The sequence below is a fragment of the Macaca nemestrina genome, chromosome 7, assembly GCF_043159975.1.
Source record: "Macaca nemestrina isolate mMacNem1 chromosome 7, mMacNem.hap1, whole genome shotgun sequence".
In the NCBI taxonomy this organism is placed as follows: Eukaryota; Metazoa; Chordata; class Mammalia; order Primates; family Cercopithecidae; genus Macaca; species Macaca nemestrina.
The window spans coordinates 172580463-172608345 of NC_092131.1; the positions used below are offsets into that span (position 1 = coordinate 172580463).

The 27883-nt window shown below is 39.0% G+C and overlaps 1 long non-coding RNA gene across 1 annotated transcript in view; it reads right to left on the minus strand.

Moving 5' to 3' along the window:
- Window positions 1-27680, minus strand: part of LOC139355497 (uncharacterized) — a 35416-nt gene extending 7736 nt beyond the window's left edge. The window contains exons 1-2 of the long non-coding RNA XR_011606237.1: window positions 26854-27680; window positions 5467-5679 (exon numbers count right to left, since the gene is read on the minus strand). This is a non-coding gene — a long non-coding RNA (uncharacterized lncRNA). The remainder of the gene's footprint in view (window positions 1-5466; window positions 5680-26853) is intronic.
- Window positions 27681-27883: the final 203 nt, after the last annotated feature.

Genomic DNA, 27883 nt, shown 5'->3' on the forward strand with positions numbered 1-27883 from the left:
ATAATACAAAAATTAGCCGGGTATGGTGGTGTGCAGCTGTAGTCCTGGCTATGAGGATAGGGAGGCTGAGGCGGGAGGATTACTTGAGCCTGGGAGCTTGAGGTTGGTGTGAGCCATGATCACACCACTGCACTCCAGTCTGGGTGACGGACCAAGTTCCAGTCTCAAAAAAAAAAAAAAAAAAGTATGTACTGTATAATTTTATTTATACAAAATTCTATTAAGTGCAAACTAATCTACAGAGACAGAAAGCAGAGGGTTGGTGGCCTGGGATGGGGAGGAGGGAGGGATGGATGACAAAGGGGCACGAGAACACTTCAGGATTAGGGAGTTAGAGAGATGTTCACCGTCTGAATTTAGGTTTCATGAGTAGACGCAAACATCAAAACTAACCAAATTGTACATTTTTTAATTGTACAGTTGATTGTACTCCCAATTATGCCCCCATAAAGGTGAGGGGGAAACTCTTAAAACCAGGTGAAACTAATCTATAGCATTAAAAATTAGAATAGTGGCTCCATTTGGGAGGGCAGGGACCTGGAGGAAGCACAGGGGCCTAAAACTATCCAATGCAGGTATTCTGGATATCTCAATGAAAAAAATTCATGTCATGGACTATCAGTAATATCTTACTACTGAAAGTAAAGTCATTAGTATTTCCAAGGTTAATCATATTAGAGAAACAATTCCGGAAACATCAAAACCAATTCACAAAATTTATCCTTAAAATTCTGTTCTTCTATATACACTCTTGGGGCAAAAATCTACATTATTCAGGTTTCTCCAGAAAAATAGAATCAATCTGACATAGGTAGGTAGGTAGGTAGATAGGTATGCAGCTAGCTAGCTACCTTTCTATATCTCATATCTCCTCTTGAAACTGGAGAGTTCCCTGATCCCCTACATAGGATGATTGTGGGTGTCGCTCATCTGTGCTGCTGCCTTGTGCTCAAACCCCTCATGGGAGGGGGAGCACACAGACAGGCATGTGCAGGAGCTGGGGCAAGCACTTTTGGACTCTGGCCCCACATTAGCATCTATGGGTGGGTGCCTGCAACTCCCAAAGCCCCAGTGGACATATTACAGTACTCTTTTAGCTCTGCCATCTGCAGACCGCTGAAGTGTTAACCAGCTCAGTGCCCTCTTGGTACCAAGGTCCTTGTCTGGCATCCAGGAAGAATCAGGTCACATGCAAAAACTGAAGGATGGTAAATGTGGGGGATTTTATTGCTGGACAGAAGTGGCTCTCAGCGGGGTGGATGGAGAGCTGGAGAGGAGTTGCAGTGGGAAGATGATCTTCCTCTGGTGTTTGGCTGTCCCGTTGCCAATCTCCAACCATCCGCAGCCAACCACCTCTCGATGTTCAGACGTTCCTTCTCTTCTCTCCTTCTCTGCCACCCTGCTCTTCTGACCTTCTCCTCTTCTGCTTGTGGAGCCTGGGGCTTGGCTTTTATAAGGGTTCAGGATAGGGGAGCATAGTGGGCCAAAAGGCAACATTTGGGTGCAAAAACAGGAGTGCCTGTTCCCATTTAGGGCTGCAGGTTTCCTGGCTTGAGGGTGGGACTATTGACAGGGAACCACCTCTTCTACCCCGTGTTTCCCTGTCACCTGTCCCTATCACTCTTATCTCTGTAGATAAATAATAGATTCTCTATCTCTGTGGATAGATACAGAGATAAGAGGAGATCTAGAGTCAGAACTGGCTTACATAATTATGAAGGCCAAGAAATCCCACAGTACGCCATCTGTAACCTGCAGACCTATGAAAACTGGTGGCACAATTCAGTCTGAGTCCAAAGGCCTGAGAACCAACAGAGTGAATGGTGAAACTACCAGTCTGAGTTCAAAGACCTGAGTACCAGGAGATCTGATGTCGAAGGGCAGGAGAAGTATGTCCCAGCTCAAGGAGAAAGAGAATTTGCACTTTCTCTGCCCTTTTTGTTCTATTTAGGCCCTCCATGAACTAGCAGGGCTGCCCACATTTGTGAGGGCAGATCTTGTTTGTCTATTGAATCAAATACTAATCTGAAAAAATTAAAGAAATTGCACACTTCAAAAACCAAACAAATACTAAAAACAAATACTAATAATATTTTCCAAAAATACCTTCACAAACACACTTAGGAAAAATGTTTTACCAGCTATCTACCAAGTCAACTTAAGGTATAACTTCAAACATCACATCCTTTAATCCAGCATGACATCTTTTAAATTCATCAACGTTTGTGTAGCTCAATAGTTACAGTTCTTTTCTTTTGGCACTTGAAAAGTATTGTGCCACTTCCTACTTGCCCCCATGGCTTTAGATAAGAAATTCACTGTCATTCCAGTTGATGTGCCCCTAAAGATAACAAGTCATGTTTCTGTGCCTGCTTTCAATATTTTCTTTCTATCTTTTCCGAAGTTTAGTATGATGTGTCCTGGTGTGTATTTCTTTGGGTTCATACTATTTGGGATATATTAAACTTCTTGAATCTGAGTGTATTTCTTTTACCAAATTTGGGAAATGTTTACCCATTATTTCTTCAAATACTCTTTCAGCCCCACTCACTTTCTCCTCTTCTTCCCCAACTCTGATAATATTAATGTTGGATCTTTTGTTATTGGTCTGTGAAGTTCTGTTCATTATTTTCAGTCTATTTCCTCCGTTTTTCAGATTATGAAAATTCTATGCATTTTCAAGTTCACTGATCATATCTCCTGCCTTCCACCCTCTCTTACTGAGCCCACCTAGCAAGCTTTTAATTTCTGTTATCACATTTATCTGTTTCATGAATGAATTTTGTTTCTTTTTTATAACTCCTATTTCTTTGCTAGGATATTCCATTTTTTCATTTAATTTTTTTTATTACTTGTTGAACCATATTTATGCTGGTTGCTTTGAAATGTCAGATAATTCCAACGTGATTTATTTCACTGTTAACATCAGTTGATTGCCTTTTGTCATTTCAATTCCCATTTCCCTGTGTCTTGCACATTTTTTATATTATGTTAGAAAATCTGGGTTCTATTTACATTTTGTTTAATTTTAGTAAGCATTCACCTTTTTGGATTCAGCATGCCAGTCTGGACCTAATTTGAAGGATTTGACTCCTATGATAATTTAATTTTCAGTTTCGCAGAGCCATTTGCTTTTTAAAAAAATATCATTCCACTGGGGCTCCTACTGGTTCCTGATGGAGCTTCTCCAGGATCAGTTGTCTGTATCTCTAAGTGAATGAAGGGAGTCTCCATCCTACAGGGGCAGTGCTTCCCTGGCCAAATGCACATTGCAGTGTGAATCCCCTTCCCTGTGCCCTTGGCTGTGCAGTGTCTCTGGTGAAGGAAGTGAGTCGCGTTCTTTGTGGGAAAGAACTAGAGAGTTGAATTTTGGCAATTCCACTTGCTAGTGCCCTCAACCAAGTGCTTGGGAACAGGAGTGGAAGGAGAGGAGTACAGAGGTAGAGAAAACGGTGTCTCACACTTGGTGAAAAAGTAGAGCTTTCTGCAGCTTAGACTGTTAACAGGGCTTCTAATCAGCCCATCTCCATTGCTGGTTCTCCTCGGCTTGCCTGCTGTTTCTGGCAGAATTCTCATTTGTTGCAGAAGAATGAGCCTACTTGAGCCACCTTCTATTACTACATTGGGAGTTGGGAATTGCTGAGCCTGGATCGCCTCTCTTGTTGGATGGGGGTTGTATTTTGTTCCTCCAGAACCAAGGCCCTGACCAATTCACCTTCCTCTTACCACCTTTCAGAATTCTCCTGTTCCTTTTACTATTCCTAGTATTTATCATTGTACTTAATAGGGAGGGACAGAGAATGACAAGTCAAGGTGACTTTGTCAACTCTCAAAGTCTTGTCTATTCAAATTTTTAAAATTGAAAATAGAATCTCTGAATCTGGCAAATATGTGTCTGACAGTGGAAGCCTATTGCCCATTTTCTAGGTTTGGTTCAGTTCCACAGATCTGGATGTTGTGTGATGAAGGAGAATCCATGTACAGTTAAGAAATGAGTGTGCAGGCCGGGCACGGTGGCTCACGCCTGTAATACCAGCACTTCGGGAGGCCGAGGTGGGTGGATCCCGAGGTCAGGAGATCAGGACCATCCTGGCTAACACAATGAAACCCCGTCTCTACTAAAAATATTTAAAAATTAGCCAGGTGAGGTGGCGGGCGCCATTAGTCCCAGCTACTCGGGAGGCTGAGGCAGGAGAATGGTGTGAACCCGGGAGGCGGAGCTTGCAGTGAGCTGAGATGGCGCCACTGCACTCCAGCCTGGGTGACAGAGCGAGACTCTGTCTCAATTAAAAAAAAGAACAAGACCATGGACTAAGTATCATTATATAGCTTGGACAAATGACAGAGCTTACTGCTTTCATTTATTAAAAAAATAAAAAATGCATAGAGGTTTTAGAAATTAAAAAATGTTATTCTTGAAATAAAAATCTCAATAGATGGGTTGAATAGCAAAATGGATTGAAGAGTAAATCAGTGAACCAGAATATCATGGTAAGTAATTCTCCCAGAATGCAGTGCAAAACAATAAATAGATGGAAAGAATGAACAAAATGTTATGAGACATGAATGACAGATGTAAAAGTTCCACTATCTGCTTAATATGAATTAGAGAAGAGAAGAAAATTAAGGAAGGAGAGTACCTAAAACAAGGCAAAAATTTAAGACAATTTCTTAGAAATTGAAAATACTGATATTGAGAGGAACCAGTGAATATTTACAGGAAGAATGTAAAAAGACTGACTTGTAAGTAAGTTGTGATGAAATTTCAGGGCACTAAGGATAACGAGGAAACTGTGAATGTTTTCAGAGTGAAAAAAAATTGTGTGGGGTGGAATAAGAATAAGATCGATACCAGATTCTACATTTGCAACATGGTAAGAAAACAGCATGTCTTTAGAGTTTTCTGGTGAAAATACTTGTGGATTTATGATTCTTGTTAAAGTGAACTAAATATGGCCTGAGAAGGACTCTGTACTTCTGTATTTGAGTCCTTGTGGACTAACCATAACCTAACTTAATAGACAAGATTGAAAACCTAGCTTAGGAGTACACATCTGCAACAGCAGCTGAGTCTTGACCAATCCTAGCAGCCATACTTCAATCACTCATACACTGCTGAGCGTTCAAACTGTGTTCAAATAAGGCAAATGTCAACCTGTAACCAGTCCAGCTGTTTCTCTACCTCACTTTCAATTTCTGCATATCACTTTCCTTTTTTTGTCTCTACGTTTGTTCTGACCGTGAGGCATCCCCTGAAGGCTCTCTGAATCTGCTGTGGTTCTGGAGCCTGCCCAACTTATGAATTGCAATTTTTCTTGCTCAATTAAACTCCATTTAATTTGAAATTTTCTTTTAACATTCTTTAACCAGCCAAAATGCAAGTGAATAAGAGGGCATCATAAAGACATTTTTAAGACACAAAAACAGATACAAAAAGTTTATAATTCACTGTCCACATAGGCTAACCTTTCTCAACAGGGTACCATTGGCATTTGGGGTGGGACAGTTCTTCGTTGTGTAAGACCGATCCACACATTGCAGGTTGCATAGTGTCCTTGATCATCATCCAGTAAATGCTCCCCGTGACAATACACAACAGCCCCACATTTGGAGATAGTGCTGTATCACCTCTGGTTGAGAAACCACGGTGTAGAAAATATATTCAAAAAGAAAATAAATCTGGGGGGGAAAAAAGGGATATAAGAAGCACAGGTGAGCAAGAGAATCAGTAAGGTTTACTTTTAAGTCTAAATAAATTATAAGAATAAACCTATAATAATAAACTAAAATCTGAGATAACTCAGGATGGAAAGTTATGAAGTCTGGAAAGGAGGTAGGAGAGAGAAGTAAAAGCATGCTAGGAGTCCCATTTGATCTACACGATTAGCTCTGGATGTCAATTAATAATATGCGTAGCTATGTGTATAAAAATATAAAGATACAGGGAGTAAACATATACTTTTCAAGTCATTAGAAGAAAAATTAGTTGGGAACAGGTAAAATGCCAGCAGCTAACCGAAGATCGGGGATGAAAAAGAAACACAAAAACAGCATATAAAATAGAAAGCACAGCCGGGCCCGGTGGCTCACTCCTGTAATCCTAACACTTTGGGAGGCAGAGGCAGGCGGCTCACAAGGTCAGGAGCTCGAGACCAGCCTGGCCAATATGGTGAAATCCCGTCTCTTAATAAAAATACAAAAATTAGCCGGGCATGGTGGCGGACGCCTATAGTCCCAGCTACTCAGGAGGCTGAGGCAGGAGAATTGCTTGCATCCAGGAGGCAGAGACAGAGCAAGACTCTCTCTCAAAAAAAAAAAAAAAAAAAAAAAGAAAAGAAAAAAGAAAGCACAAGGTAAATTGGTAGAAAATGTGCAAATACATCAGTAACCATAATAAATATGACTATATCAAATTTGATGCTGACAGAGACTTTTGAATTGAGTTTAAAAAGAGCTGAACCATGTGTTGTTGTATAAGAGACAGCAAAACAGAGTAATACAGAGAGATTGAAAGTAAAGAGATGGAAAAGGTAGCTGGGAAAACGCCAGGAAAAGGAAAGCAAGTGGTACAAGCAATCTTACCATTCGACAAAACGTATTTTAAGGCAAAAATAATCATTGTTACTCAAAAAGACAAAAAATAATGTTTCGTAGGGATAAAATACTCAATCTACTAATAAGTTTAGCCTTATGCTTGTGTGTATCTAGTAACATAGGATTGAAATATATAATACAAAAACTGAGAATTATAAGGAGAAAACAAATCCATGGCTTTGTGGGAAACTTTACCTTTAGAAATCTACAGAACAAGTAGTCAAAAATCAAGTAAGAAACATGAAGATCTAGTACCACGATCAACAAGTTACTATTATTATTACTGTTTATTTATTACTATTTTATTTTATTTATTACTATTGTTCTACCACTCAGGCTGGAGTGCAGTGTTGTGATCTCACTGAAGCCTCAACTTCCCAGACTCCAGCGATCCTCCCAACTCAGCCTCCCAAGTAGCTGGGACCACAAGCGCACACCACCATGCCTGGATAATTTTTGCATTTTTGGTAGAAATCGGGTTTCACCATGTTGCCCAGGCTGGTCTCAAACTCCTGAACTGAAGCGATTTACCCACCTTGGCCTCTCAAAGTGCTGAAATCACAGACATGAGCCACTGCACCCAGCCCACCAAGTTTAATCAAATAAATTTATATAGAGATAAATGTTTACACTTTTCTTTTTCCCTTTTTTTCTTATTTTGAGACAGAGTCTCTTTCTGTCGCCTAGGCTGGGGTGCAGTGGTGCAACCTCGGCTCACTGCAAGTTCTGCCTCCTGGGTTCACACCATTCTCCTGCCTCAGCCTCCCAAGTAGCTGGGACTCCAGGTGCCTGCCACCAAGCCCGGCTAATTTTTTATATTTTTTAGTATAGCTAGGGGTTTCGCTGTGATAGCCAGGATGGTCTCTGTCTCCTGACCTCGTGATCCACCCGCCTCAGCCTCCCAGAGTGCTGGTATTACAGGCATGCCATCGTGCCCACCATGTTTACCCTTTTCAAACACACATGTAACTTTATAAAAATTGTCCTGACTTGAAATAAGTTTTTTTCCTTTTAACCTTTTCTTTCCTCTCTTTTCTCCAATGATACTGCCTGCTTCTCCTCTTCCCAGGGAAAGTTGCTAGCAGAGTGACTGTATCCATCTATATCTTTCTTCATGCTCTTAAAATCGTATCTATATATATACATATATGTAGATTTTTCTTCCTATAGCTTACAAAAATAGGACCATAGTTTATAAATTTCTCTGCATCTTTCAGAAATGTAAGATGGAATTGCTCTCAAGTCAGTTGACAGAAGTTATAAGTTATTTCTATTTTTTATTTATTTTTTTTGAGATGGAGTCTTGCTCTGTGGCCCAGGCTGGAGTGCAGTGGTACCATCTCCGCTCACTGCAAAGTCCGCCTCCCGGGTTCACGCCATTCTCCTCCATCAGCCTCCCGAGTAGCTGGGACTAATGGCACTGCCACCACGCCTGGCTAATTTTTAAATATTTTTAGTAGAGACGGGGTTTCACCATGTTAGCCAGGACGGTCTCGATCTCCTGACCTCGTGATCCGCCCGTCTCGGCCTCCCAAAGTGCTGGGATTACAGGCGTGAGCCACTGCACCTGGCTAAAATATTATAAATTTTATAATTTGACGGCTCTTATCTCTCCTACTCTATTTGTATTCCATTTCTCTCATTCTACTTCAAAGGAAAATGGAGAAAAACAATTCGTCAGTAAATATTACTGATTCTGAATTTAAGTAACAATAGTTTCTGGTAGAAACTGTAAACGTGAAGTTTTGGGAAAGTTGGTAGTTAAATAGGCTATATTAACAGAAAATCTTGCTTTGGCCGGGCGCAGTGGCTTACCCCTTTAATCTCAGCACTTTGGGACCAAGGCAGGCAGATCGCGAGGTCAGAAGATCGAGACCATCCTGGCTAACACGGTGAAACCCCGTCTCTACTAAAAATACCAAAAATTAGCCGGGCGGGTGCCTGTGGTCCCAGCTAGTCGAGAGTCTAAGGCAGGAGAATGGCGGGAACCCGGGAGGCAGAGCTTGCAGTGAGCTGAGATCTTGCCACTGCACTCCAGCCTGGGCAACAGAGCCAGACTCCGTCTCAAAAAAAAAAAAAAATAAATAAATAAATAAATAAATAAATAAAAGAAAAAGAAAATCTTGCTTTAGCGGTGCATGGTGGCTTATGCCTGTAATCCCAGCACTTTGGGAGGCTGAGGTGGGCAGATCACCAGAGGTCATGAATTGAAGACCAGCCTGGCCAATATGATGAAACCTCATCTCTACTGAAAATACAAAAATTAGCCATACGTGGTGGCACATGCCTATAATCCCAGCTACTTGGGAGCCTGAGGCAGGAAAATCACTTGAACCTGGGAGGTGGAAGTTGCCCCGAGGCAAGATCACACTGCACTCCAGCCTGGGTGAAAGAGTGAGACTCCGTCAAAAAAAAAAAAAAAAAAAAAAAGGAGAAAGAAAAGAAAATCTTGCTTTGTGGGTAATAAAAGGTCCTGTCTTAGAAAAAAAAAAAAATGTAATTAGCATAATCAGAAAATAAATCCTTAATAAATTAAAATTCTTTCTTCTGAAAGAAATTTCAGATAACAAAGCAAAAATTTGTCATATACTTGTTAAAAAAGTGAAATCCAATTAATTATAAGGGAAATAGAAGTTAATTCAGAATAAAATATTGTTTTACTTTTATCCTTTTGATGAATATGCAAAATCAATGAATAAAATATGAAGAAAAGTGTCTGCAAAGATGGGGAACAGTAGAAACTGTCATTTCTGGTGAGAATATGAATTGGTACAATAGCTTTGCAAAGCAGGCTCACATACCTAGTAAAGCTGAACATAGGCATCTTTTGTTCTGTGGCACTGCCATGCTACTGCTAAGATATCCTGCATGCTCTTACACATGTATAGCAAGAGATACCTTCCAGATGGTTTAGAACATTGTTCATACCATCCCAAATGCCATTGACTGATATCAACTCCATTATTCATCAACCATAAAATATATACATAAGTGGGCTATGTATTCATAAATTAATATACTTTGGAAAAAAGAAATGAGGGCTGGGTGTGGTGGCTCACGCCTGTAATTCCAGCACTTTGGAAGGCTGAGGTAAGTGGATCACTTGAGGTAGGGAGTTTGAAACCAGCATAGCCAACATGGTGAAACCTTGTCTCTACTAAAGTACAAAAAATACAAAAATTAGCTGGGCGTGGTGGCACATGCCTGTAATCCCAGCTACTCGGGAGGCTGAGGCACGAGAATTGCTTGAGCCTGGGAGGCAGAAGTTGCAGCGGCCGAGATTGCGCCACTGCACTCAAGCCTTGGTGACAGAGCGACTCGGGTTCAAAAAAAAAAAAAAAAAAGAGAGAAATGAGTATACCTATATCCATCAGCATGAATGAGCCTCAAAACCATACTGTTTAACAAAAGGAGTAACAAGATAGACTGTATCATTTGATTCATATAAAATTCAAAAACTAGCAAAACCAAGTAATATATTATTTAGGGATGCATATATTGTTTTTTTGTTTGTTTGTTTTTGAGACGGAGTCTCGCTCTGTCGCCCGGGCTGGAGGGCAGTGGCCGGATCTCAGCTCACTGCAAGCTCCGCCTCCCAGGTTTACGCCATTCTCCTGCCTCAGCCTCCCGTGTAGCTGGGACTACAGGCGCCCACCACCTCACCCAGCTAGTTTTTTGTATTTTTTAGTAGAGACGGGGTTTCACCATGTTAGCCAGGATGGTCTCGATCTCCCGACCTCGTGATCCGCCCGTCTCCACCTCCCAAAGTGTTGGGATTACAGGCTTGAGCCACCGCGCCCGGCCGGGATGCACATACTGTTAGTGAAAACTATTATGTTTATAACATTATGATCAGGATAAGCAAACTCTCTGTGCAGTAAAATGTGTTCAGAGAGGGGCAGATAAGGCCGTGAAAATGTTCTATTTTTTGGACTCAGTGGAGGAGTGGGTACAACCGTATTATTTTCCTTAAATTATTTATGTGTATAACTGTATCTACCACTATCTGTGCCTCTGCCTCTACTTCTATCAATTGTTACGTCTTCAACCCAATTTTATCAAATAGTCCTTTCTTACTTGCTAATTTATAGAAGCATTTTTTAAAACTACCTTTTATATATATTATCCAATACTTTTATTTCAATGGACAGGTGTGAGTTGGGTAGACACTCTTGGAATGCTGCCTGCAGATTAAACCACTTAATCTTCACAACAAAATCACTTGGAGAGTCCTGCTTTTATTCAGATCTTAAGGAAATCGAGGCACAGAACTTGTACAAGGTAAGAGAGAAGTTACTGGTTCAAGATATACTAATTTTATTGTGCATATTGTTTCTCTTAAGCAGTTCACTATATTGCTGGTAAAAATAGCTGCACAAACAAAATAACCACATAGAACTTTAATAATTCCTCTTTGCCCAGTAAATTAAATTCCACTCGTGTATTCAAAAGAAATCAATTGTAACATTTTTAATTCACATTTTATCTTTCCAATATTGCTTTCAAGTAATTTTAATAATTCTGTTCCTCTGTAAACACACCCCTTGCTCTGTTCATGATGTTTGCTCCTCCCAGGAAACCTTCTCCTCCCTATTGTCAGTTGCTAAAACCAAATTATAAGTCCACCCTCTCAAATACCACTTTCTCATAAATATCACAGGCAAATATTGTTCTGTTTTTCCAGATTGCCCTTTCTCTGTGAAGTATTTTTTGAACTTGCCATTTGGATAGTTTCTTTTCTTTCTCTGAGCTCACATGAAACTGATTGATCTCTGTTGGATATAATGTGATACAGGGGATTGCACACAGTATTTCTTCTGTGTTCATTGCCAAATGGAAGAGTTGATAATCGTGAAACATTTCTGCTGAGATACCAGACGTACTATTTCAAAATAGAAGTATTCTTAAAGAAAGTGTAATCTGAGGGCTTCAGCCCTGCAAAAAGATGGAAGTGGTTCTACTTTGGTATTAATAAGCAAACCTCATGCTAAAAATAATCAGAGACTGATACCAAAGTTCATACAGAATAAACCACCATTACTGGCCTAAGTGTTACAGTTCCAAATGTCCTTTATCACATGATGCCTTCGTGTAATGCTAATATATAGTGTTCAAAAAAATTTCATCATGCTTTAATAGAGAGTATTTTAGAGATACAAATAAAGTCTGTAATAAAAAAGAGTGTACATGTTTGCTCTTCATAGTGTGGTCCTATGGACCAAGGAATAATAGCATCATCTGTAGGCAGGTAAGAAATGCCCCACCTCAGATTTCCTGTGCTATACTCTACTTTTTAACCAGAACCCCAGGTAATTTGTATGTATGAGAAAGTTTGAGAAGCTCTGGGATCAGCTCAAATACTCTGTTTTTTAAAATTATTTCTACTTAATGAGCTCTCAATTTTCTGTTCAATAATCTATATGAAAAGTACTACTTCTGAGGTGGGTGGATCATGAGGTCAGGCAATGGAGACTATCCTGGTTCACGTGGTGAAACCCTACCTCTACTAAAACCACAAAATTTAGCCAGGTGTGGTGGCACACGCCTGTAATCCCAGCTACTCGGGAGACTGAGGCAGCAGAATGGCGTGAACCCGGGAGGAGGAGCTTGCAGTGAGCCGAGATCGTGCCACTGCACTCCAGCCTGGGTGACAGCGCAAGGCTCCGTCAAAAAAAAGAAAAAAGAAAAAAACAAAACAAAACAAAATTATTACTTCCACACAGTTACAGGTACAGAAGTCATTAAAGAGCCGAAGACATGCCTATAACTTGTTTCTGCCAGATGCACTTCATCAGTTAATCCTGACAGGAAGAGAATATCACTACTTCAAAAACCACTGTGTATTCACAACAAAATGACATCAAAAATAGACCTAGATAAGAATGGGTTTGTTTCTGGTTTTGTTAATAGCTATATGACCTTGGTTAAGTCATGAGAAAATTTACCTGATAATATTTGCTTGAATTTTAATTTTTTTTACTTCCTCTATTGATCATATAGTTAACACTTAGCATTGTGTTGTTCAAAAAATACCACAACTTATTATTTTATGTTCTCTAGCGTGGGATAGATTTAGTTATGATTATTATTATTATTATTTTTTGAGACAGAGTCTCGCTCTGTCACTCAGGCTGGAGTGCAGTGGCGCGATCTCCGCTCACTGCAAAGCTCTGCCTCCTGGGTTGACGCCATTCTCCTGCCTCAGCCTCCCAAGTAGCTAGGACTACAGGCGCCTGCCACCGCGCCCAGCTAATTTTATTTTATTTTTTTTTATTTTATTTATTTATTTTTGAGACAGAGTCTTGCTCTGCGGCCCAGGCTGGAGTGCAGTGGGGTGATCTCCGCTCACTGCAAAGCTCCGCCTCCAGGGTTCAGGCCATTCTCCTGCCTCAGCCTCCCGAGTAGCTGGGACTACAGGCACCCGCCACCTCACCCGGCTAGTTTTTTGTATTTTTTAGTAGAGACGGGGTTTCACCATGTTAGCCAGGATGGTCTGGATCTCCCGACCTGGTGATCCGCCCGTCTCGGCCTCCCAAAGTGCTGAGATTACAGGCGTGAGCCACCGTGCCCAGCCCTAGTTATGACATATTACAGAACAGCTGAGTGATCTGAAATGTAAGCTAGGAGGCTCCTCTAAGGCTTAGTTAATAAGTCATCCCTCTTCACCTCAGTGATTTAACATCAGTCAAAGCCAGTGCAATGAAAATAATCACTTAGGCACTCAAGGACAAACTATTTTATTTCAATTCTACTATTTAAATATGTTAATATATAACTTTTCAAGAGAATGAAAGATGATTTATAATGTTCATTAGGTATCCATATTCCATTATACAATATTGTTAACAAAATAGCAGGCAGTCAGGATGAGTATCAATTATTTAGAAACCAAAATGGAAATGTATCATCAGAAAAATATTCATAGTGATCACGTATTAAACTATATCTTAGACATATATTTCATTTCTCTTTAGTATAATTTTCATCAGTACTATCAAAACTGTACTAGATGGTCATTTCAAAGTATTTAAAATTTTGAACATTAAACTGGATTGGAAAATGTTTATCTGCGAATTTTTTTATGGTTTTATTATGCAGTGTTTTATCTGAGCTTTAGAATTAGGTACTTGTAAAATGTAGATCAAAGTGGGCAGTCATTACTCAAGATTACTTTCAATGTCTTGCAAAGGTTTTAATCTAATGAAACTTACAAAGAATTTATTTTTAGTATGAGTGGATAGACAAATGATAAGCAATAGCCTTATTGAAAAAAATGGTTATTTTTAGTACTTTTTCTTATATTTGAAAAATATTAATGGGATATTTTTCAACACTTTACAAAGTAGCTGAATATATTTTATTTTGATCAAATTTGGTGAAACTTTAATTTTAGAAAGAATACACATAATCAGTAAACATATTTAAAACTATAATCGTGGTAGAATGGTACCCAAATCTTACAGGCATATATGTTTGACAGAATGCATTTATTTATTTATTATTAAAAAAAATTTTTTTTTTGAGACGGAGTCTCACACTGTTGCCTGAGCTGGAGTGCAGTGGTATGATCTCAGCTCACTGTAACCTCTGCCTCCTGGGTTCAAGAGATTCTCCTGCCTCAGCCTCCCAAGTAGCTGGGATTACAGGCACCCGCCACTATGCCCAGTTAATGTTTTTTGTATTTTTAGTAGAGATGGGGTTTCACCATGTTGGCCAGGCTGGTCTCAAACTCCTGACTTCGTGATTCGCCCAGCTCGGTCTTCTGAAGTGCTGGGATTACAGGCGTGAGCCACCGCGCCCAGCGTGTTTGACAGAATGTGTATCAATAGGAAAAAAATCAGTAAGACTATATAAAATTATATAAAATAGTATCTACAATATGAATAAATCCATAGTTTTCATAGTTCTGGAAAGAAAAATAAAGTAGTATTTTTTTAATGTCTCCTTAAGTTCCACACCTACCTGAGACTTTTGAAGTGAAGTTGATTTATGGTGAAAATAAATATGAGGAAGCCAAGAACTTTCACACAGTCTACAATCCTGCATTACTAAATAAATCAGCTTCCCTTATTCTTCAGTGACTAACAAAGCGTCATTTTCATTTTGCTGTGTGCAAAGAATATACTATTCTTTTTCCAAGGTCATTCTTAGTACCCTGATGTGGATACATTTGTTAGAGTTACCAAATTACCAAGTTACCAAGCAAGAAAACCAAAACACAATATAAACAACAGTTCTATTTATTTTAGACTAGAGAAAATCAACAAAAAATTCTAGATCTAGCAATTTAATATTGTAAGATATTATCCTATGATTTCTAAATTAATCATATTTAAGTCAGATACTTTCTGTTCCAATAAGCCTACCTCCTAAGGTATTACATTGGGAAATGCTTTATAAACTGGACAATGCTATCAGTGGCAGGGAACCTTATTATTATCATTCAGTAAGGAGTCTGTGGGAAAAGGGCTAGTTGTCAATAGACATGTTAAAAAGTTTGAGAACTGAATTCTGGAATCCTGAAATATTTGGAATGTGGAATGATGAGAAGAAGATCAGCAAAATAAAGCCAAAAACTGAAAATCAGCTTACTTTTTAAGAATGTCTGATATCTGGTTCTAGTTGTGATCAAGTCCATTTTCCCTCAATTATCACTGTGAACTACCTTGTCAAAATGAATTTGATCATGGATTATATATTATTTAATTTTTATAAGCAGAGTTATTGTGATTTAAATCATAAGATCACATAAGAATTTTAAGCAATGCAACCACAAAATTTCAAAATTATATGTAGAGTAATTTTGCTACAAGCTGTTTTCAGTAGCACTCTGCTTTGTTTTTCAACATTTGAAACTATCCCGATTTAGAGACATAAGAAGTATAGTCAGATATTTCAAGAGGTATAGATTTTAATATTAGATTTGTTCTACGTGGCCAAAATAAGAGAATTATTTTTTCCAGTTGTGTTTAGAACGTTCATGAGTTAGCTACTGTGAAAGAATGGCAGGTGTCAGACAAGGGGTGAGGCGACTTTAAGTTCAAAGCCATTCCAATCCTGCAGCCCCAGGTTACTAGTGAAATATCTATATCTATGTAAACGAGCCAAATACATAATAAAAAAATGTAGAAAAATTTTCCTAGTAGGATTTCTAAGCCATTCTACTGAAATCAGTTTCTTAAGAGTGAAAATTATGTAGTATAGATGACTTCTTTCTATAAGAAACATTAGTTAACATTTAATTATAGTGTACGGGTAGAATTACAAATAGAAATTATTTAGAAAGCAATACGACTTAAATAATTTGATAACCTTGGTAGTGAAAACAAAATGACACCAAAAAGGTACAGAAATATTTTGGTGGGAAAACTTTGCATATTGAAATATAGAGACCCCTCTGTTATCTGAAATAAGCATGCACAAAAACAGATGCAGGAAATAACTTCAAGTAATAATTAGCAAAATATTTACCAATTTTTTCATTTGCATAAATAGGGCAGAATCATGAAATTTCAAAGCAGTACAATATTAGTATTCATACTCATAATTATATATAGTTATATGTAGATATATACACATACATAACTTTAAATCTAGTCAGACTTTTTATCATAACAAACTGTGTGCTATTTATGTCGTGTTTTCCAAAGAGTAAACAAAAGTGTCACGAAGAAATAGTGGTGCATTTCAAGTCCTTAAAACAGATGACACCTTGTTAAACTTTTTAGATCATAATATTTTTAAGTCATTAAGACCATCTAAAACTATGCCTTAACTTGCTTCACCAATATATCAAACTAGGCCAATAGGGGCACAATATTAGAGTGCTTTATAAAAATAGCTGGGAAAATTGGCTAGCCATAGTAGAAAGCTGAAACTGGATCCTTTCCTTACTCCTTATACGAAAATTAATTCAAGATGGATTAGAGACTTAAATGTTAGACCTAATACCATAAAAATCCTAGAGGAAAACCTAGGTAGTACCATTCAGGACATAGGCATGGGCAAAGACTTCATGTCTAAAACACCAAAAGCAACAGCAGCAAAAGCCAAAATTGACAAATGGGATCTAATTAAACTAAAGAGCTTCTGCACAGCAAAAGAAACTACCATCAGAGTGAACAGGCAACCTACAGAATGGGAGAAAATTTTTGCAATCTACTCATCTGACAAAGGGCTAATATCCAGAACCTACAAAGAACTCAAACAAATTTACAAGAAAAAAACAAACAACCCCATCAAAAAGTGGGCAAAGGATATGAACAGACATTTCTCAAAAGAAGACATTCATACAGCCAACAGACACATGAAAAAATGCTCATCATCACTGGCCATCAGAGAAATGCAAATCAAAACCACAATGAGATACCATCTCACACCAGTTAGAATGGCAATCATTAAAAAGTCAGGAAACAACAGGTGCTGGAGAGGTTGTGGAGAAATAGGAACACTTTTACACTGTTGGTGGGATTGTAAACTAGTTCAACCATTATGGAAAACAGTATGGCGATTCCTCAAGGATCTAGAACTAGATGTACCATATGACCCAGCCATCCCATTACTGGGTATATACCCAAAGGATTATAAATTATGCTGCTATAAAGACACATGCACACGTATGTTTATTGCAGCACTATCCACAATAGCAAAGACTTGGAATCAACCCAAATGTCCATCAGTGACAGATTGGATTAAGAAAATGTGGCAGGCCGGGCGCGGTGGCTCAAGCCTGTAATCCCAGCACTTTGGGAGGCCGAGACGGGTGGATCACGAGGTCAGGAGATCGAGACCATCCTGGCTAACACAGTGAAACCCCGTCTCTACTAAAAAATACAAAAAAACTAGCCAGGCGAGGTGGCGGGTGCCTGTAGTCCCAGCTACTCGGGAGGCTGAGGCAGGAGAATGGCCTGAACCCAGGAGGCGGAGCTTGCAGTGAGCTGAGATCTGGCCACTGCACTCCAGCAAGGGGGACAGAGTGAGACTCCGTCTCAAAAAAAAAAAAAAAAGAAAATGTGGCACATATACCCCATGGAATACTATGCAGCCATAAAAAAGGATGAGTTTGTGTCCTTTGTAGGGACATGGATGCAGCTGGAAACCATCATTCTTAGCAAACTATCACAAGAACAGAAAACCAAACACCGCATGTTCTCACTCATAGGTGGGAACTGAACAATGAGATCACTTGGACTCAGGAAGGGGAACATCACACACTGGGGCCTATCATGGGGAGGGGGGAGGAGGGAGGGATTGCATTGGGAGTTATACCTAATGTAAATGATGAGTTGATGGGTGCAGCACACCAACATGGCACAAGTATACATATGTAACAAACCTGCACGTTATGCACATGTACCCTACAACTTAAAGTATAATAATAATAAATAAATTTTTTAAAAAAAGAAAATACATTAGAAAAATTTGAAATACTAAAGTTTAAAAACGTTTTCTGACATTACCTATTATGGAATTAATAATGCATTTAAAATTTTTGAATCTACATATATTTGGAAAATAATACATATATGTGTAAGCTATATTACAGATAATTATTATGTGGAAAAAAAAAAAATAGAAGGCCGGGGGCGGTGGCTCACGCCTGTAATCCCAGCCCTTTGGGAGGCTGAGGTGGGCGGATCACGAGGTCAGGAGATGGAAACCATTCTGGCTAGCACGGTGAAACCTCGTCTCTACTAAAAATACAAAAAAATTAGCCGGGTGTGGTGGCGGGCACCTGTAGTCCCAGCTACTCGGGAGGCTGAGGCAGGAGAATGGCCTGAACCCGGGAGGCAGAGCTTGAAGTGAGCCGAGATTGCGCCACTGCACTCCAGCCTGGATGACAGAGCGAGACTCCATCTCAAAAAAAAAAAAAAAAAAAAAAAATAGAAATGTGACCAAAACTTCGCTCCTTCCCGTCTCTCTTTACTTCAGCATGCTATCTGCAGTGGTTTTCTAACCACTTACTAAAAATTGAAAGGCAACAGCCATAAACTCGTAGAAACATAATAGGCAACCCACTAAGAGCAGATGTGGATTTTCAGAAAATGCTTGCCTGGAGTTGCTGAAAAATCATCTATGTCTTAAATGGCCTAAATTCTGATAGGTAGCTGCTTGTTCCATGCCTGTCCATTTCTGCAGTAATAGAAACCAAGGTTTTGAAGTAAAACTTAATTTTTGTCAACTTGTCAAGTATAGTTTTCAGAAAAAAACTATTAGTAGTTGAATATCCTTCACTGCCTCTACTTCCTTTGTGAACGAACGAAAAAGAGTGACCTAGTAATATATAACAAGTTCTTGAGCTTGTAAATAACTTCATGAAGTAAAAAACTTCCTGTAAATATACCAGTTCCACACACGCGCACACACACACACATACCCAAAATACTATACTTTTAATAACTTTATGTTCTAAAATACTACTGATATTTAGATGGCAATGCAATTATAGTACAAATAAATACTCCAGATAGGATAAAAATGCAAGTTTATGAAAAATTACCCTCATGGTTAAGTGTCATAATTCCTAAATACAGTGGAAGACATTTTAGATTTTAGTAAAAATCATTATTTCTAGTAAAAACCCTTTCTTTTCCATTTTCTCTTTTTAACCTGATATAATTAAATTATAATTTGTTCGCTATTTGACTATGATAAAAATGACATAAAGTAAAAACTTTCTTATATAATGACACTATATTTTTTTAATGACACAATTTGATGATTTAGTAGTACTCACCCATCCTGGCTTCACGTTATTTATCAAGGTACAATTCGTATCTATTATGCCCTAAGAGTTACTCCACTTTCAAACCTTTGTAATTCTCCCAAAAAAATATGGAGTCAGCCCAAATGCCCATCAATCAATGAGTGGATAAAGAAACTGTGGTGTATATATATACCATGGAATACTATTCAGTCATAAAAGGGAACAAAATAATGGTACTCACAGTAAACTAGATGAAATTGGAGACCATCATTCTAAGTGAAGTAACTCAGGAACAGAAAACCAAAGACTGTATTTTCTCATTCATAGTGGGAGCTAAGCTATGAGGATGCAAAGGCATAAGAATGACATAATGGACTTTAGGGGGTTGGGGGAAAGGGTGGGAGGAGGGTGAGAGATAAAAAGACTACAAATTGGCTACAAGGTATACTGCTCAGATGATGGGTGCACCAAAATCTCACAAATCACCACTGAAGAACTTACTCATGTAACCAAACATTGCCTGTTCCCCCAAAACCTAAGGAAATTAAATAATAATAAAACAAAAGCTTTATAATTCTGAGAACTGGTGGTCATTCACTAGTGTTTTTTTCACAGAAAACTATAAATTGTCATCAAAAGTTACTAGTCAAAAATAAACAAAACCACTAACAATGCATGTCCTAAATAAATAAATGAAAAGAGTCATTTTCATTTCCAAGTCCTCTTGCTCATTTCTAAATACATTGTCTTTATTTCCTTACATCCATAAAATATCTTTAATTATATATATATATATATATATATATATATATTTTTTTTTTTTTTTTTCTTTTTTGAGACAGAGTCTCGCTTGATGCCCAGGCTGGAGTGCAGTGGCGTGATCTTGGCTCACTGCAAGCTCCGCCTCCCGGGTTCACGCTGTTCTCCTGCCTCAGCCTCCCAAGTAGGTGGGACTACAGAAGCCCACCACCACGCCATGCTAATTTCTTGTATTTTTAGTAGAGACGGGGTTTCACCGTGTTAGCCAGGATAGTCTCAATCTCCTGAACTCGTGATCCGCCTGCCTTGGCCTCCCAAAGTGCTGGGATTACGGGTGTGAGCCATCGTGCCCGGCCAATTATATTTCACTTAACCAAGGGAAGAAAAAAAGGAGAAACCAATCTGATAAACTATATTAACACTCATAACAAGAACACATATCCTTATCTCATTTTGTAAGAATAGAATATATTGAATTCGCACTAGGAGTTTTGTGGCCTTTTGTTCAGTGGCTGCTCAGGTGCCCTAATTCTCATCTATTTTACACGTTAAATAAAATGTATTACTGTGTCTAACAAGAAAACATTTCATTATGTTAACTGCCTTTTTAATTTTGCACCTCTTTTGGCTACCATTTGTTAAACCAATATATTTGGCTTGTAAAACCGGATCTTAGAAGGAATGAGGAATTGATTTTGGAAGGATTTGTCGTGCTTTTAATTCACAATGAGAGAATTATAAAGTCAATGAATTCTTCTCCCACCAAAAGGTATATCTAATAGGTGCAAAGCAGCTCTGTGTGATTTTGAGGAAAGCTACCAGACCAACCTCCACGTGGGGCTGCATCTTTTCCAGAAGGTGACCCCTGCCTTTGGTATAATCAAGACTAAATGAATAGTTGAAACCAGCTACTCTAGGTACGTTAACGCTTACATTATTTCTCAGTTGGTCACTTTGTTGTTTTGTCCATATGAACAAATGCATGCATGTAACAATGGAGTGTGGAGAACCTATATTCCTCATCTTGTGTGTGATAATCAGGAAAGGAAATCCATTTGTAATTTTTTGTTGTTATTTGAAAATTCTATCATTTGTGGTAGCGATGAGTCCAGGAATACCAGAAATAGTTTCAAATCCATACAATCGAAATAAATGTTTAGTGAGATTTTTTTTTGGAAGAGAAATTCATAAGCATTAAATCCGAGTAGTTTTCACATTCAATAACCACATACCAATTTCTATGCAATTTGACTATGATAAAAGTATAATAAAGTAAAAACTTTCTTATATAATGACATGATAATTTTTTTTTTTTTTGAGACGGAGTCTCGCTCTGTCACCCGGGCTGGAGAGCAGTGGTGCCATCTCAGTTCACTGCAAGCTCCGCCTCTCGGTTTCATGCCATTCTCCGGCCTCAGCCTCAGGAGTAGCTGGGACTACAGGTGCCCGCCACCACGCCCTGCCTATTTTTTGTATTTTTAGTAGAGACAGGGTTTCATCGTGTTAGCCAGGATGGTCTGGATCTCCTGACCTCGTGATCCACCCGCCTCGGCCTCCCAAAGTGCCAGGATTACAGGCGTGAGCCACCGTGCCCGGCCGAACTGATTCATTTATTCATCCCATGAAATTAATTGAGCATATCCTAAATATAACACATTTTTGCTTTTGTTTGTTGTTTTTGAGATGGAGTCTCGCTCTGTCGCCCAGGCTGGAGTGCAGTGCTACAATCTGGGCTCACTGCAACCTCTACCTCCTGGGTTCCCGCCATTCTCCTGCCTCAGCCTCCCTCTGGAGTAGCTGGGACTACCGGCGCCCGCCACCACGCCCAGCTAATTTTTTGTATTTTTAGTAGAGATGGGGTTTTACCATGTTAGTCAGGATGGTCTCAATCTCCTGACCTCATGATCTGCCCACCTTGGCCTCCCAAAGTGCTGGGAGTACAGGTGTGAGCCACCACGCCTGGCCATAACACATATTTTGAAGGATAAACATCCATATGGAAAGAGAAGGCGTAACTGTGGTTCTCAGAAAGTATTATGGCCAGGTGCGGTGGCTCATGCCTGTAATCCCAGCACTTTGGGAGGACAAGGTGGGTAGATCACAAGGTTAGGAGATCGAGACCATCCTGGCTAACACGTGAAAGCCCGTCTCTACTAAAAATACAAAAAATTAGTCTGGCGTGTGGCAGGTGCCTGTAGTCCCAGTTATCCCAGCTATTCCGGAGGCTGAGGCAGGAGAATGGTGTGAATCCGGGAGCGGAGCTTGCAGTGAGCCTACATCTGGCCACCGCACTCCAGCCTGGGTGACAGAGCAAGACTCTGTCTCAAAAAAAAAAAATAAATAAAAATAAAAAAAAAAGATTATTATATACTTTATTTCAAAGATGAAATTTATGACTGTACAGCAAAATAAAATTGGGATTAAAAAATAACCTGAAAATCAGGAAACAGGAGAAACAATCTAAACATTTAGTTTTGTGGTCTTGCCTAATTATTTTTCTTATCGTCAATAAGGAATACTTTAAAATGACCTTATTCCTGAGTACCTGGAGACTTCTAAGAAGTTTTTAAAACAATTTTATGCTGAAGAATCATACCAAGAAATACTTCCCAGATATATTTGTGTTGCCATCCTGGTTACTGTAAACCAGAGAAAAATATTCTAATTACCCTTTTTAACGAATATGTACAAAAATGCTTCATTATAAATCTAGAATATAGGAATATGTTCAATAATTGATTTTTGCAAAAAGTTATTTTTTTTTCCCCAAAGCAGGGAAAGAGCTGTAGCTTCATGATCTGAGATATCAGGTAAGGAAGTCCTCCCCTATTCTTTCTTAGGGATAAGCTTTTTACATTCCTCTCTCCAGTCCCTCAGACACAGCGTCAAATAACTCCCCTACGTCTGTGCTCTTTTGGCTCCACCCTCAGGGGCAAGTGCTATTTCACATCTTACTCTAAAATCATTTTTGAGGAATAGACATAGCTTCCACCAAAGAGGAGCCCTCCCAAGAGAGCTTTAATAACACCAAAAGGTTTCCATGTGTGCACCCTTAAGCAAACATACATAAATGAAATGAATCTACAGATTGATAATGAAGCCAGTTTTTATAACTGACACATGAATATCAGTCGTATTAGGCCATGTACTGTAACAAATCTCTCTTCATTTTTACCACATACATGAATAGCTGTCCCATATATTCAGAAAATACTATTTTTTTTTCTTGATTAATAAACTTCATTTTTTGGAGTAGTTTTAAGCTCACAGCAAAATTGAGTGGAAGGTAGAAGAGTTCCCATAGACTCCCTACTCCCATACACACACAGCTCACCCCACTGTCAACATCCTGCACCAGAATGATGTATTTGTTATAATCGATGACCCTACACTGACACATCACTATCACCCAGAGTCCACAGTTTACATTAGGGTTCGATAAAATGAATTTTTACAACTTAAATCCCCCAATAAACTTAACATCACTTCTCTGGAGCATACGTTTTTCTGCATCAGTAAAATGGGATAAGAATATTTATTTGGAGCTGGGAGTGGTTTTGCATGCCTGTCGTCTCAGATTCTTGGGAGGCTGAGGAGGGAGGATTACCTAAGCCCAGGAGCTGGATGCTGCAGTGAACCATCATTACACTAAAGCCTGGGCAGCAGAGTGAGACCCTGTCTCAAGCAAAACGAAACAAAATAAAACAAAGACAACCAAAAGGTAACATTTATTTAGAAGGTTTTGTGAGTACTGTTTGGGATACATTATGAAAAGTGCTAGCACATTATGAGTATTCACTTATGGTTAGTCAACTTTATCATTAATATCATTATAACCAGTAGGAGCTGGCACTGCTACCTACCCCGATCCTGTCTTTGAAGGAGCGAACCCATATGGGAGTAACAATGACTGCCCCCCCCCCCCCGCCTTGAATCTGTCATTTGAGTCTACCTAGTTATAAAATGAACAGTGTTTTAAATTTTGAACTTATTCCCTGTCACGGTGGGTAGAAAATCGTCACTACACCCTTATTTATAAAACAATCAGAACAGAGGAAAAGACACGATTTTGAATTCCAGCCACACATTAATTGTGTGCCTTTAGGCAAATCACTTAAGCCTGTTAAAATTCATTTTATTCCACTGAATAAGAATACATGAAAGCACTTTATATACTTGAATGAACTATGCTCATTTACAGGGTTCTGTGCATGACACTGCATTCGTAAAATTGAGAAACCAACAAAATGAGGACAGAATGAAAAAAGAAAAAAACTTTCAGAATGTTCTTCCTTTCCTCAACGCCATACAGTTTGTGCAGTCAGCTGATTGGCTGAAAATAGTCAGTGTTGATGACTAATGCTTCCTGCTTATGTTTAGTTGGTTTAGGAAGCTCATTAGGGATGCTGTCTTGGAGATGAGTCTGGTGGGTAGAATAACTGATGACTCTAAGGCAAATGTACTTCTTTCAGCTGGTGAATTAATTTCTCAATAGACTCAATTTGCTTTTTACTAACTGTCTTGCAATATCCCATATTTGCAATAGCCTTTCACACACTTGCAGTAAGATCTGGCTCACACATACAACCTGTTAGCGGTGAAACAGAAACATTCATCACATTCAAAATTCTCCAAACATGAGAGCAGTTGAATGTGCTTTAAGACAGTAAACATAATGATACATCTGTATTTTCCCCTTCCTCTTACAATCATTTACACAGATAGATGAGAAGTAAATATGTGTTTAGAAAGTATTAGTCATCACAGATATACCTCCAGTCATCCATTCAAATGTAAACATGGTAAAATATGCACTTGTACAATTTTATACTATCAATGACTATAGGTAGGTGAAAATTAGTGTTGCCAGAAAAAAATCCAAACCAGAAAACTGAAAGTACAGAAAAATTATACTTTTTGTTTTGTCATTGATAAACCATTTTAAAATAATATATCATGTATAGAATAAAAAATTCCACGAATATATACATGTGAATTATACATATATGTGAATTTAATTTTGTTAAAAGGTAATTGGCATCTGCAGTTTCATGGAGCCTAAGTGAAACCCATAAAGAAATGTGTATGAACTAGGAAAGCAACAAAAGCTCCTAACATTTTAAAATTAGAAATCAGATTCAAAACCCATCATGATCTATTTTAAATTTATCTCTATAACATTTCAATTGAGACATAAAACACACTTTCTATAACATGCCTCACTATTTTATTTACAGCATAACTTCCCTTTCCCCAATCCCCAAACTATGTTCCCATCTACACCCCACCCCACCCAACTCTCACCTCTTCTATTAGCATTATCACAAATATGTTTTACCAAGCTTTTCCACTCTGTCTCTTTTAAATGTAGAAAAATCTTCTATACAAACCCAAATACCACAAATCTTCAGATTTATATTTTCTAAAGCAGTTAAACCTTTATAGACAATTCTACCTAAAAAGCCAAATACGCTTTACAATATGTCACGTTATGTTACGTTGACCAGACACAGAAGTCATTTCTGTCGGATTTCTTGTCAGTGTTTGCTTTAAGTTGGACCTTTCTGATTTCGGCTCCTGTTGTGTCAGTAATTTGAAAGGTCACCTCTCTGTTGCCATTTGGTTTATGCAGTGCAGTCTGGCAATTTATAAAAGTCTTGTCAGGACGCGGTGGCTCACGCCTATAATCCCAGCACTTTGGGAGGCCAAGGCGGGCGGATCACGAGGTCAGGAGATCGAGACCATCCTGGCTAACACAGCAAACCCCATCTCTACTAAAAATACAAAAAATTAGCCAGGCGAGGTGGCAGGCGCCTGTAGTCCCAGCTACGTGGGAGGCTGAGTCAGGAGAATGGCACGAGCCTGGGAGGCAGAGCTTGCAGTGAGCCGAGAGCGCACCACTACACTCCAGCCAGGCAGACAGCGAGACTCCGTCTCAAATAAATAAGTAAATAAATAAATAAATAAAGATATGGAACCATGACCATTGTTATACAATTTTATCCATTGCATAACAGCAATGGATGCTGTTTCTGCGCTAAACAGAAGGTGAGGTCATAGCAAGAAAACGACCTACAAGGCCTCATTTACAGGGAAGTTTTGAGAAGCTGAAGAAACTCTTAGGAAAAGCATGTATGATTGCTGGAATTAAACCATCTACAGAAAGTATGTTCTAAGGTGTTAGGATAAGCACCTAATTAAGCACCAGCAGGCTGAAGCAAGCTGAGAGATAATTGGAGCTACATGTTCACACCTTGCTGCCACTGAGAAGCAGCTGAAAGCAGTATCTCTTCAGAAGTTTCAAGCATCCAGGTCTTTGAGAGGCCAAGAAGTCTGTGGCTGCTAAAAGCAAAACAGCCAGCAGATTTAAAAAAAAAAAAAAAAAAAAGCGCTGCCTTTTAAAATCCAGAAAACGTCATGTGAGCTGCAAGGTAAATTGTCACTGCAAAGACAAAAGGCACCCTAATTTCCTAAGCTTCCTGTTCTCCACATACACTTTCTTTAAGATTTCTGGGCAAAAGTAATTGCTGCTTGACCTGCATCTGTGAAACTATTTTAATTGCTGTATTTCTGTATACCATGTGATACGTGGAACATTGCTATCACTGGATGAATGTTCACAGTCAGTAGATGTGTCATTTGTTGCAAGTTGCTTCTAGCAAAGGCTGAAGTTTCTTCTCTGACCTTGATGATAATTGAACGAGGTAATTGGATGAAAATATCCCTACTTTCATTCCAACCCTGATTCTTTCTTTAAAAACTTTGTAAGAAAATAAATTTGGCACTTTACTCACCTTTCAGCAATTTTTTCAGAAAAGACACACTTTTCACTTGGCCGTTATCCCATTTAAAAGAAGCCATGAATATCCTGTGAAGGAGAGAAAAGGAGGTCAGGCACTAAGATGATATGATGACATTTGGAAGTCTGAAGGATAATAGAATTGTCCTGACAGTTTAGCTAAGAAGCGACCCACCACTCTGAGTACTCCCAATGCCAATGGAATGGCAGTTTTTCCAGAATCATTATAGATGATAAGAACTGGGAAGAGAAACAGAAACCAAGAAGATTGAAAAGCTGCATGTGGAAACAACTATGTGGGTCAACCTTCCACATACTTCTCTGTCGCTTCCATTGCCTATAGCCTTTGCACAAAGGATAAAGTCATATAAACATTCTTGAGAACAGCACAATTGGTCCAGAAAAGGCTTGGTGAGACATAGCTGAATGATAGTGTGTCGGGAATTGGTGGGTTCTTGGTCTCACTGATTTCAAGAATGAAGCCACGGACCCTCACAGTGAGCGTCAAGAGTTCTTAAAGAGAGTATGTCCAGATCTTCTTCCTTCAACATTCAGACATGTCTGGAGCTTCTTCCTTCTTATGGGTTCGTGGTCTCACTGTCAGGAGTGAAGCTACAGACCTTCGTGGTCACTGTTACGGCTCTTAAAGGCATCACGTCTGCAGTTGTTCTTTCTTCCCTGTGGGTTCATAGTCTATCCGGCTTCAGGAGCAAAGCTGCAGACCTTTGCAGCGAGTGTTACAGGTCATAACTAAACCATGGACCCAAACAGAGAGCAGCAGCAAGATTTACTGTAAAAAAGCAAAAGAACAAAGCTTCCACAAAGCAGAACCCAACCCTAAGGGGTTGTCACTGCTGATTTGGGTAGCCTGCTTTTATTCCCTTATCTGGCCCCACCCACATCCTGCTGATTGGTTCATTTTACAGAGAGTTGATTGGTCCACTTTACAGAGAGCTGATTGGTCCATTTTGACAGAGTGCTGATTGGTGCATTTACAATCCTTGAGCTAGACACAGAGTCACAGA